This window comes from Monodon monoceros, unplaced genomic scaffold (genome assembly GCF_005190385.1).
Source record: "Monodon monoceros isolate NGI ecotype Baffin Bay Population unplaced genomic scaffold, NGI_Narwhal_1 Super_Scaffold_12, whole genome shotgun sequence".
Classification (NCBI taxonomy): Eukaryota; Metazoa; Chordata; class Mammalia; order Artiodactyla; family Monodontidae; genus Monodon; species Monodon monoceros.
In genome coordinates, this window is record NW_021703768.1 from 66,114,266 (window position 1) to 66,126,601 (window position 12,336).

The window sequence follows — 12,336 nt, forward strand, 5'->3', positions numbered from 1 at the left end:
TTTTTGGTATCTTTTGTTTTCCTCTGTAAAGCAGATAAAGAGTGTGTAAACTCCCCAAGGAACTCTCTGCAGATTGATAATTGGGGAGAATTCCTCTCCATTTGGGAGGTGCACAATTTTCAAGTCCAGTCATATCAAAGGAGCATAGCTTGGGTCAGGCTGGGAATTGGCCTTGTAATGTCTGTATCTTTTCCAGACCAGGGTAGTTCTGCTTGCCCTTCACCTCTCCCAGAAGAGATCCTATTCTCTTTTTAGTTTAGGAAGCAACTTAGGAAGGCTGATTGGCTCAAAGCTGTGGAGAATATCAGTTTTCAGTTCATTTATTCTTTACATGAGTCAAACATAAGCCTACTTTGAAAGAATAATCTAGAGCTGAGTTGTTCACCTCTACTCCTTTAAATGGGTATTTGTTATGCACCCTCTGACAGGGGAACACCAGCCTTTGTCAACTTCTTAGATTGTTCTCAGCTCATCCTGATTTTGTGACTTCTACACTTTTAAGTCTCATGGACTCTTCGGAGCTAAAGTCAATTTGGCTTTCAGAAGTCTACATGAAGTTACAATTATTGAACCTAACTCAATCATGCACAGCTATACAACATCAATTATATTAGTTTTTATTTTTGTCTTGTTTTGGAGGGCTAGGAAGGTCTGTTTTTTGTTTTTGTTTTTGTTTTTTGGTTGCAACTAACAGAAAATCAACTTGAACTAAGCCAGGCAACCAAAATAGGAAACGGGATTTATTAGTTCATCGAGACTAAAGACTGAAGAAACAGAAAGGATACAAATGCATCTGGGTCTTAAGTCAACAGGAAACCTCCATCTGGATTTTGCAAGGTCTCTCTCATTCTCATTCTCTCTCTCCCCCTTTCCCTCTCCATGACTCTCCCTGGCTCTTCTCAGGGAGTTGTCTTCATTCTATTTCATGGAAGTCTTCTCCATGGGGCAAGAAACCACTGATGGCTTTTCATTTCCCTGTGTGGTTTCTATATACCAGAGAGGGGTACTGAGTCTCTTCTTGGTGGTTAACATTGCTCAGGGAAGAGTTCGGAATGGCTTAGCTGGGAAGGTGCCCACCCCTGGACTAATCAAAGGACTAATCAACAGTACTGCTTTGTAAGAATTTGGTGGTTTCCATGGGAACCACGGGTTAGATGGGGAGGGAAGGAAGGAGGAGGAACAAGTCCCCCAGAAAGAAAGGGAGTAAGGGTGCATGGTATCCACAGAAAGGAAACAGTATATGCCCATTTGAGCTATGTGGTATAGATGTATGGACACAAGGTTATTCCTTTTCCTTATTGGAGTAAACTGACATATGTTTATTTGTCACTGCCTCACATTCACTCCCAAGATTAGATTTTTCCCCTTTGCAGTATGTGGGAAAAATAGGCTTATTTGTATGTACTTAACAATAATTAAGATCTTTTTTGTATCCTGAGGTAAGTTATCCGATTAAATTCAACTTTTTACTTCATGAATTTGTCAGCTGATTGGTTGATCCTGCATCCACAAAGGAGTTTGAAGTGGGTTAAAGGAAACGCATTCAGACTCCTTCCATTGTGTGTGATATGCCGAAAGTAAAACAAATTTTCCACATAGCCAGTGCTGAAAATAAACTATGATTTCAATCACAGAATCAAATGTCATCCAGAAAACCACCCTTTAGAAGTCTCATAAAACTGCCATTTGAGTTACTTTTTATTTTCTTCTGACTTTAAAGGTTATGTAAGCATTGTGCAGCCCATGGCTCATCCAAATATTGGACAAAGGAAAACTTCAGAAATCTCCCAGGAATTTCCTCTGGTTGTAAATTAATAGAAAGGATGGAATTTTTGACAGTCAATGGATAAATTTAACAAATGATTACTCATTAAAAACACAAACAAAAAGAAACCAAAGCCACCCTGGCTTTGAGCATTGGCCTCACTAGCAAGATATTTTTCCCATTTTCTTCCCCTTTTGCTCTTATTTAGATGGCTTTAGAGCAAAATGCACTGTTGGAAATTGAACAAACCAGTTATCTCTGCATACACTTCTTGCTTCCCTTTTCCCAGAATCCATCTTTGAATGCATACTTGCAGAAAGGGTCTGTCTTGATAGGCAGAGGGACATTTTCCACCAGAGGGCAATTTGGCAATACTTCAGCCACACAACTACAGACACTTAATGAAAGCCTACTCGGTCCCAGCGACAGTACTAGGTGCTGGGTTACAGCACTGAACAATCAGGATAAGGACCAATCTTCATAAAGTGCATAATATTCTCCAGTTTCTCTTCTTCCTCCTGCCATCGAAGCTCTGTCCTTGAATTTCTCTTTTTACTTGATCTCCTTTGATCATCACACGTAATGTTCCAGTTGTATAACTTCCGAATCTATAGCTTTGTGTATTAAATAGAGTCCCACAGATCTAATGGCACGTATAACTTGTCTGTGTTTCTTTTTACCACCTCACATTGAATATGTCCTGAAAAATGAATCATCGCCATCTGCCTTCAGTGTCCTCCTTCCTCCACTTCTGATCATTTCAGTCCCATTATTCCCACCCCATCCCTCAGACTTAAAATCCCAAACGTCAGTGCAGTGGGTTTAACAGGTCTTTTGCTCCCAATATTTCCTCTTTCTTGGATCCAGATTAAATTTTGATGTCAGAGGAAAATTCATGACTAAAAACCAATCATTAACTCTGATCACATATAGGAAAGAACTTGGTAAATTACAAAAGTGTACCGCGTTCGTTCTTTTCCATGTCCGTTATCATGTTACTACTCAGCTGAGGAGTTTTCAACAACTACCTACACTTCTCAAATTCTGAACTCTTGGACTGGACATTTGAGGCCCTATAAGATCTACCCCTTGTCTATTTTTCATACTTATTTGCCTTCGATTTTTCTGTGCATTGGGCAACTGGAATTGTTCACTGTTCCTTCACGGCCACATTGAAGAGCCTCGTCACGCATGCTTTTCCTTTGTCCTGGAACACACGTCTCCCAGTCCGTCCCTTCATGTCTCTCTCCTTGTGACGAACAATTGAACTCTGCCAGGAGGAGAGGCCCTAACATGGGAGTAACGGAATTCCACAGGGCATAGGATAACGGTGGCTTCATGGACCAGTTAATATAAACCTTTGTTTGCAAATGCCAGGCACGAAAAGCTACGAAGAAGTATTGTAATTCAGGGAGGGAAAACGGGCAAAAATTTTATGGGGCTTGAGGAGTAGGACGACAGTCAGCATACGCTACTTTCAGAAGTGGGAATAGAGGGACTGATCTTGGAGTCTGGGTGTTTGGACAGTCTGGAGTTTTGATATCAAGAGCTGTGGGGAAGATGAGTTAGGGGATACAGTCATTTGCGAGGGGATATAGGGGTGGGGAGGAACAGCTGCAGGGACCCAGGACGTGTGAGAGCTGCCGTGGAAAATTCTCAAGCCTCAGGTCCTTCCGGGGCTCTCCCAGTAGACTCATATCTACTCCACTGTGGATTTGCCCTAGATCTGAGAGCTAATACGGCCTCCTCTGAATCACATAAATTGGCTACAAAATTTTCAGTAAAGAGAAAGATGAATAAATTAAACTCTACCCTTCTTTGTGTGTGTGGTTCATTTAACTTGCACAAAGGACAACTGAAATCTGGAAACTTCCCAAGGACTTATTGTTTGTGCTTGTCAGCACACCTGAGTAAAATCAAACTCCTAAGAATTATCTAATCTAACTTTACAGGTGGCTACAGGGAGGAATAAATATCTAAATGCTTAGGGGCAAGTCAAGTGTAAAATATGCTTTGTGAAAATGCCTGATGAATTATGACATGATATGCTTCATTATAATAATGAATGATCTGAGAGTAAAGGACCCTCGGGCTTTTGAAGCTCATTGGTGTCAATTTGGGGAACAAGGGTAAAAGATTTAATCTTCAAGCTTTGCTGTTACGCTCTATATTGGGGTCTTTTTAGAAATGTTTATAATTGTTATTCAATAAAAACAACAAAAAATAGATCTGCTATAGAATTTTTATATGAAAAGTTATCAAGCTATAAATTTATCTTGTGATATTTAGTCTATGTCAACTCAATTTTGGAAAATAAATATAGAAAAGTTAGAAGTTTATTTCTTGATTATTCATATCAACTTTCCATTTGTAGTTGTGACAGATTTCTCAAATTTGGTATTTCTTACACTGAACTCCTGATCTCCCTCCACCAGCCTGATCTACCTGAATACATACATGTCCAGCTCAGTAAATGGCGACTCCATCCTTCCAGTCGTTCAGGCCATGATCTTGGAGTCACCCCTGACTTCTCTCTTTTTTATATCCCAACATTCAAGTGATCAGCATATTCCATTGATTCTATCTTCACAATAGATCCAGGATCCAATCAATCACTCCTCATGTCGTTCATCACCACCTTCCTGGTCTAAGCAACCATCATCTACTGTTTATTGCCGTAGCCTTATCCTTCTTTCGGCTTTCCTGCTTCACTCTTCTTCCATATAGTCTACTCTCAAAAGGGCAGCCAGAGTGATCCTCTAAAATCTCATATTCGTCTGCTTAAAACTTTTCAATATTCTCCATTTCTCCCAAAGTAAAGATCCTTCAAAGTCTCTCAGAGCCTCCAAGGCCCTGCGAAACCTACCCCCTTATCTCATATCCTGTTTACCTCTCTGACCTCACCTCCTGGGACTCTCTCCCCTGCTGAGCTTCAGCCATATTATCTTCCCCGCCCTTCTTCCATTCTCAAGGTGTTAGTGGTAGCCTCTGGGACTCTTCCCTCCAACGTGAGTTTTCTGTTCCTGACCCCATAGGAGGTGCATCCCCTGCATAAGAACTCCAGCCTTGAAGCTAGCAGTGGACAGTCAGCAGGAGAAAACGGTTCCTACCATACTCCTTTAAATTTCTTCTATTGAAGTCACGTTTACTCTAAGTATGAAGAACAGCTAAATCATATGTGATGGAAAGAAAAGAAAGGGAAGATGAGGAGACCTAATGGAACTATAAATTTATGAGAATGGAGCCTTAAGCCACAGCTGAGATTAATTCCCAAAGTACTTCATATTATTTTATATTCTTACCTTTCATTAAAACCAGAAATTTCATGTGAACATTTCTGTACCATTTAGAAGAGAGACAGGAATATATAAATGTGTAGACTGTGGTTCCTAGGCACCTGACTAAAGCTGCCAGAGTGGGTTCTCTTCCAGATTCTGAGAAACACTGGTCAGCTTTGGAAGACAGAAATATTTCATCATCGATACCTCTAGCCTAGGCAAACAACTGAATTAAGATTATGAATTTTAAGGTCCTAGACACTGACCGAAGAATAAAGGAAATCAAAAAGCAAAAAAAATGCATGTTCTATGAGGTCCAGATTAAGAAACATTGATGAAATTGACAAAGCAAGCCTTGCTATTTTAGTATGTATTACACATTTTCTTAATAAAATAAGACTGTCCACATGATTCATCTCAGGTTGCCAGCACTGACTGCAAATATGTTCATCCTTTGGGAAAACAGGAAAGGACATCTAATGATGCAGAAATAGTCATAGAGCAGCCAGGAAAGAAAGAGACCAGAAGGAGAAGCGTAGACTGGGTGGCAAAAGCTACACCCAAAGAGCTTGAAGATAGCAATCAAACATCTCCTCAAACTATGCTTGATGATTTCAAGGGGTGGGGGGAAAAAAAGAGTAACAGACGTTGAGCCTCACTCGTTTTTCAGATGTACTGTGATTTTTGCTTGACTCATCAGTAAAAGTACGCATTACCTTTTATGGTCTTTTATGGTCAATTCCTAGACTATTTTAAACTGATCAAATTTTGTCCAGAAACTGGCATTCTTTTCCTACGATTTCCATATTTTCCAAACTCCTGGAGTTTCCTGAAATTCCTACCAAGAATTCTAGATATCATAGTATTAATTTTACTTCTTGTTAAAAATATTTTGCTCCCACCATCCATCCCAAATCCCCTTCACATTCCTTTTTTTACTTGTTTGTTTTATTGAGGTTTTGGTTTTAATAGACAAAATTTTAGGATATTGAAAGGTAAAGATATCTACCTTCCTTGATTCCTGAATAGAAACACTTTTATCTATTTTTTGATTCTTCTATTGTTTCTTCCTGTATCTCTAGATTATAAATTTACCTGCTAGCTTTTGATTTGTTCAGTATAGTCATAATCTGCTATTAGCTTCCTGCTATGATGCATTATGATTTAACACATTTACATAATTATATTGCCAAATTTTATTTTTCTTTTAGTTTGCCTTTGTTGTTTATTTTTGTTTCTATCAACTACAAACAGTGTTCTTGACTCTGCTTCACTACTGTTCTTCCCCACTTTCAACCATCTGTACTTATTATACGTGTATATTGTCAAATTTAATAACATTTCATTTTGTTCTGTGTCTAGAAATACTTCTACTTTTTAATATATGGTTTGTTATTGTTTGGCTAACACCTGTTGAGGACTTTCTATGTGTTAAGCACTGTTACAAGTGCTTTGTGTAAATTAACTCAAGCCTCACGTGACTATAAAATAGATAACTTATTATTTCTATCTTACAGAAAGGAAATTGGGTAGTATAGAAATCAAGAAAATTTCTAGATTCATATAGCCAGTAAGAAATTTAGAGATGGTGCTCGTAACAGCTGTGTAATACTATCTCTTTAGGTTGTCTGTTCAAGTTGAAAGTCATTAACCGCTATTTACATTCTAGTAAGAAATCAAATGGAATCCATGGCAATGCCAAGTAGTGTGCTAGGATTATACTTAGTTTCTTATCTGGTCTGTTTTCTTAGAGTTCCTAAGTGCTTTTTTTTTTCTTACTTTACCTTCCTTTTCTGTCTCTTAAACTGTTTTAGGATCTCGAGAGTAGTATTAAATCTTTTTTTCCTTTGATACCTTTTCCAAAGTTATTATTATTCTGCTCCAAGTTGTTCTGATTTCTCTCTAGGATGGATCATCACAGCCCTCTCACAGATGACTGGATCATCTGTTTGCTAGATATCACATTTTCCTCTTTCTTGGTTTACTGTCTCATTGTGCTATAACATATTCTCAAGTAATATCCTAAGAAATAGGATAGTATCTTTCAGGGGATGTACATTTTTGAAGGTTTTAAAAATGTGTCCTTCTTTGGACAGTTGGTTTGACTGCTTTTAGGATTCTAAGTTGAAAATAATTTCCATTCAAAGCTTTGAAGACTCCATTACCTTCTAGCATTAAAATTGTTGACTGGATAACCAATGCCAAGCTTAAACTTATTATTTTTGTTGATATGCTGTTTCTTCTCCTTGAAAACTACTAGGATAGTCTTTCGCCATGGTGTTCTGAAAATCTATGACAATATGACAGTTAATCTGGGCTCTAATACGTGAGGCACTCTGCATTCACTGGACTTATTTAGTCTGAAGACTTTTGTCTTCTACTCTAGGAAATCTCTGTTTTTGTTTCCTCCCTTCTATCATTTCTGTTCTCTTTCTAAAATTCCTATGAACAGGCTGTTGAGCTTTTGAATAATTATATATGTGAATATATATCTTAAAGCTTTTTTCTCATATTTTCTTTTTAGCCTTTTGATTTTTATTCTAGAAAGTTCACTCAATACTCTCTTTTAAACCTTCCATTTTTTTGCTTTTCTATTTTTTAGTTTCAGACAACATATTTTTAAGTGTCTAGGGATGTCTTTGGTCTCTGATTTTTCTTTTTCATTGCATCCTGTTTTGTTTTATGGATGCAGAATCTTCTCTGATTTCTCTATATTAATTAGAAATGTTTTGGGGTTTTTTTCTGAATTAACTCTATCTCCTCTAGGATCATGTTTTCCTGTTTGTTAATTTTGACCTTTCTCTTTTTTTGTTGCAGGGTTTTCTCCTGCTCAGTGTCCCTTGTTTTTCATTTATAGTTAAGCACGAGGCCACAGAAGAGTCAGTCTCTCTGGGGTGAGTGGGACTAGTCAACTGGCCAGTTCTCACACCAGAGGACTCTAAAATGACAGAACAGAGGCATTTGCTCCAGTGCCCTTCCTGGCTGTCCTGGTTCTCCTTAGATTGTTCATTCAATAAGATGAGAAAAGATCTTCCTCCTTTTTTCATTGGTGGGTTTGTTTGTTTAAGGAGTGTGTGCCTAGCTTCCAAGGGTGCTGTGTGCAGGGGAAGGGAAGGCTGCAGCAGGGTAGTCTATATTCTGTACTTCAATTCACTCCCTATTCAGTGCCCCCTGCTTCACCCCTACTCTCCACTGTCCCTGTGATTCTACGAGCCACATTCTCTAGTGCTGTGAGAGCTGATGAGTTTCCATCTGACCTGCAGCTCTCCCTCCCCTTTCAGGCTTCAGCCTCCTCTCTTCCACATCAACAAATCCCAATCATCCTTGCCCTTCCAGGAAAGTAATGAAATGTCTGTTCCCATGATGATGGCTCCCTTCCCATTCTCTTCAATGTTGAGAGTTTATACTTTCACTATTAATGTTCAGACCCTGCAGTCTTCACTAACAGAATGTGCTAAATGTTGTGGTTTGGCTATTAAGGCATTTTATGTCGGCCCTTTTTTCTCAAAATATACCTCTCTTCAGCCTTGCAGGACTGAAGATATTCCTTTCTGGTTCTTCCACCACAGTGTAATGAAACCGGAAGTTCTGGAGTGAGCCTTAGTTTTGGGTGTTTTTAGGAAGCTCTGAGTGACCAGAACATGCAGCTGGGGCTGGAAGGACTGCTCTTGCTGGAAGCACAGAGGAGGCAAGCTGTAGTCCATCTCAGTGCTGATAGGTGTCTCTGCGTGACCTATTTCAAATTTTCTGCTTTGGAAGACATTTTTGAAAGACTTACTTGATAATATATTAAGTCATTAACTAAAGTTGAGAGAGTGCCATATCAAGCTACTGAAGTGTTATCATCAAGTTCTGCTACTTGTCACGTGCAGGTAACTGTGTATGTAATAGTTATAGGATCAGGACGTTGCCGACTCCTACTTCTCCGTGGTGCAATGGGACAGAAAAGCCTCCTGTGATGCACGTCCACTAGAATGCAGATCTCTGTGGGCGCTCATGCAATAAAGTCATGTTATGTCACTTTTAAACTTCCCATAAGGAAAAGTATGTATTTCTAAGTTAAGCATCTATCCCAGTTCAATTAATCCTGCCAGTAAATTACCAGTAGGATAAGTGCCCCCCAGATACTATTAGAACTGTTCATTTTTAATGTGCAAGTTTATAAAACTTCTTGAAGCGTGATTGTGTCCCCTTGGCCAAAAAGCTCTGAGTTCCCTGCCCATGCCCCACTTTTACATTAAAGCTGCCACTCCTTGGAAGATACGTTTTCCCAATACGAGAGAATTTTGAAATTCTAGTGTGTGTCACCTGATGAGTTTATTAAAAATACAAAATTCTGGGCCTTGAGCTCAGAAAAACTGATTCAGTAGATGTGGCCCAGGAATCTGCATTGAATAAATTGTGCAGGTTATTCAAATGCAGGAGGTATTGAACCTTCCTTTGAGAATCACATTCTGAGGCATAGAGGAGAAAGAGGCAGATTAATTAACAAGCCAGTGTCTTTTGATAAATACTTTAAGAGGAAACAGAGCAGAGAAAATCAGTATGTAAAGTTCTCTAAAGGACCTGAGTCCCACTAGAGCTAAATAGATGGTAAGTCTTCACATTATACATGTAAATGAAGGAAAAGATATGGAAATCATTATCAGGTTAATTTCATTTTTTAAAGAAAAACTCATTTACTTATGTAAAGAACTTTTAGTTATCAAAATGCCAAACTTTGAAATGACAGTATTTTCATTCGCTTTGTGAAACCCTGATTCTACAGAATCATGCTTCTTCTGCATGCAGGATTGACGTGTGTCTCCCAAACACAGAAGACACACAACCTCAACCTGCCCTTTTAAAATAAATAGCAGTTTTCATACTTGTCTCTTCCTAAGAATATCTCTTAGTCTCTGAACCTCTATGTGGTTGCTCGTTGTGTCAGGGCAAACCTCAGACTCAAAGACAAAAGTGAACAGGTGAACATGTTGAAACTGGAAGCCTTTCTTTGCTGTCAACTATTTCACTCGGAGGAAAGATCACCAAAGGGGGCTAAATGGTTGAAGACAAGTATTCAGATGAAGTCAGTATTACATTCAGGCTGCTCTATTCTTTTTTTAAAGAACCTGAGCTATTTTTCACTATGTTATCATAAATGTAGGCAGGTAGAAACCTGCAGACTCAAACTGTGAGGGAAGTAAAAGTGACAGAAGTATTTGTTAGATACTTAAGTAGCTTGGCCCATCTTCCTCTAGTGTATATCCACCAGACAAGCAGTTATGATTGCTTTACAGATATCAAATTCTGCAGGAAAGTGACTCATTCTGATTGAAAAGCCTAGCATGATGGGGCCCAAAATAACCATGGCCAGATGCCAAGTGAAATTTCCCCTAAACATGACTGTCTTGCCCATTTCCACAATCCCAGACAAGGGTTGCTTCAAATCGATTCACCACCCACCCCATCCCTCTACTGGTTAGAGCAAAAGTCCTTGACTTACCTTCCCAGTCCCCTAAATTGTCCCTTCTAGCCTGCATTTCTCATCTGGCTGTAAGTTTGTGGCCAGTATTTAGTGGCTGACCTGTGGACGGACTTAGCAAAGCTCTGATCTGCTCATCTTGCAGTTTTAAAGATATTTTGATTCCCAAAATGATTAGCTTCTTTTTATACATAGAAATGTCCTCAATTACTAGGCTTGTCACACAAGAGGGAGGAGAAAAGAGAGGAGGTAAAGGGAAAATAAAGGGGTCCCTGGAAGATGTCTGCTGTGAGCCAGCACTGGCTCTGCCTATGAACCCTTCACCCTCCTCCTTCAATAGGGTTTGGAAATTGGTACAAGTCTTTCCATTCTATTATTTACCTTGTGATTCAGATTTTTTTTTTTTAAAAAAGGATCAGTTTACCTATAACATATTGTGACCAAAAATAAAACTAAAATCAAGAGAAGTTTGCTAGTTGACTTATATTTTATAGGGTGATGAGAATATACTATGCCTTATGCCAAGTGAGTATCAGTGTATCAACCATCTTCATTAATTAAAACTGCATGTACTGATGGCCCATTCTGTGCCAGGCACTGAGTTGAAATAAAGGTCCCACTGTGCTCGCTTTGGCAGCACATATACTAAAATTGGAAGGAAACAAAGACGATTAGCATGGCCACTGTGCAAGAATGGCATACAAATTTGTGAAGCATTCCATATTAAAAAAAAAAAAAATCGGTCCCACTGATCATTACATACATATCACCCAAACTTAAAAAAAAAAATGCAGTCTTAATTTCTACATGCCACTTGAGTTTATTTATTTTAATTTTTATAATTTTTCATTTCTTGCCCTTTATTATCACTAAAGAATATTTTCAGTGTTTTCAAAATCTTCTATGATGGTTCATATGTCATCAGACTGTGGTTGGTACACGCTGGGATGGAACTGCCATCCAGGGGCTTAGAGTCTGGTTGGCGAGAGAGATTAATCAAAATATGATGATCTAACGCAGTAACCATGTCTGTGATCCTAAGTTGAGATTTCACCTAATAAGTAATAACAATAATTATTTCCTCATTTTTTTCCTGGGTACTAATGGTCAACTTTAGAGAGATGCTATATTAGTACAATAACACAAAACACTCAAAATATCTCCATTAGATTTTAATTTTTTTCTTTTAATTACTATAAATAGACTTTGACTTATAGTAGTTGACTTATAGTAATTTAATTACTATAAATTACTACTATATAGTAGAATATAGGTTTAGCTTTCTTCATTTCACAATACTTTAAATTATAATACAGCCAATGAATGAAAACAGGTGGTTCTCCCTGGCTCTGTGATTGAGTTTTCTGGGCCCAGGAGTAGAAACAGGCTACCCTGTGCAGACAGCTGAGGGCACCACAGCAAGTGAAGCTGAGAAGAGGAATTGAGGAGATAATCAGGCCTATGAGAGTGAACCAAGTAGTGTCAAGTAAATAATTTAATTCTAGCCTTTTTTCATTAATATTAAAAAATTAGACGAAAGGGGAGTTTTGGCTGTCTCCTTCTAGTACCCATAAATTACATGTGTAGCATTAAAAATGTCTATTGCTGGTCTAGGCTTTTAAAAAGTAGCTTAGGGATTAGATTAGCCATAGGAGGTCTGAGACTAATACCTAGGATTCTGACTCCTAAGGCAATGTTTTTTCACTACCATATACAATAGCCTGATCGTCAGCAAGAGATATCTTGCTGAAAGGGACTTTCTTATAGGACATAAAGGCAAATAATGATCTGTTCTGGAATGCCCAGCAGAATCCTTTAGCTTTAGTCTT

At 38.5% G+C, this 12,336-nt stretch overlaps 1 non-coding gene across 1 annotated transcript; it reads left to right on the forward strand.

Moving 5' to 3' along the window:
• The first annotated feature begins 11,128 nt into the window (after positions 1–11,128).
• On the forward strand, positions 11,129–11,235 carry LOC114893467. Its single transcript, XR_003792896.1, has one exon. It is a non-coding gene; the product is annotated as a U6 spliceosomal RNA (small nuclear RNA).
• The last annotated feature ends 1,101 nt before the right edge of the window (positions 11,236–12,336 follow it).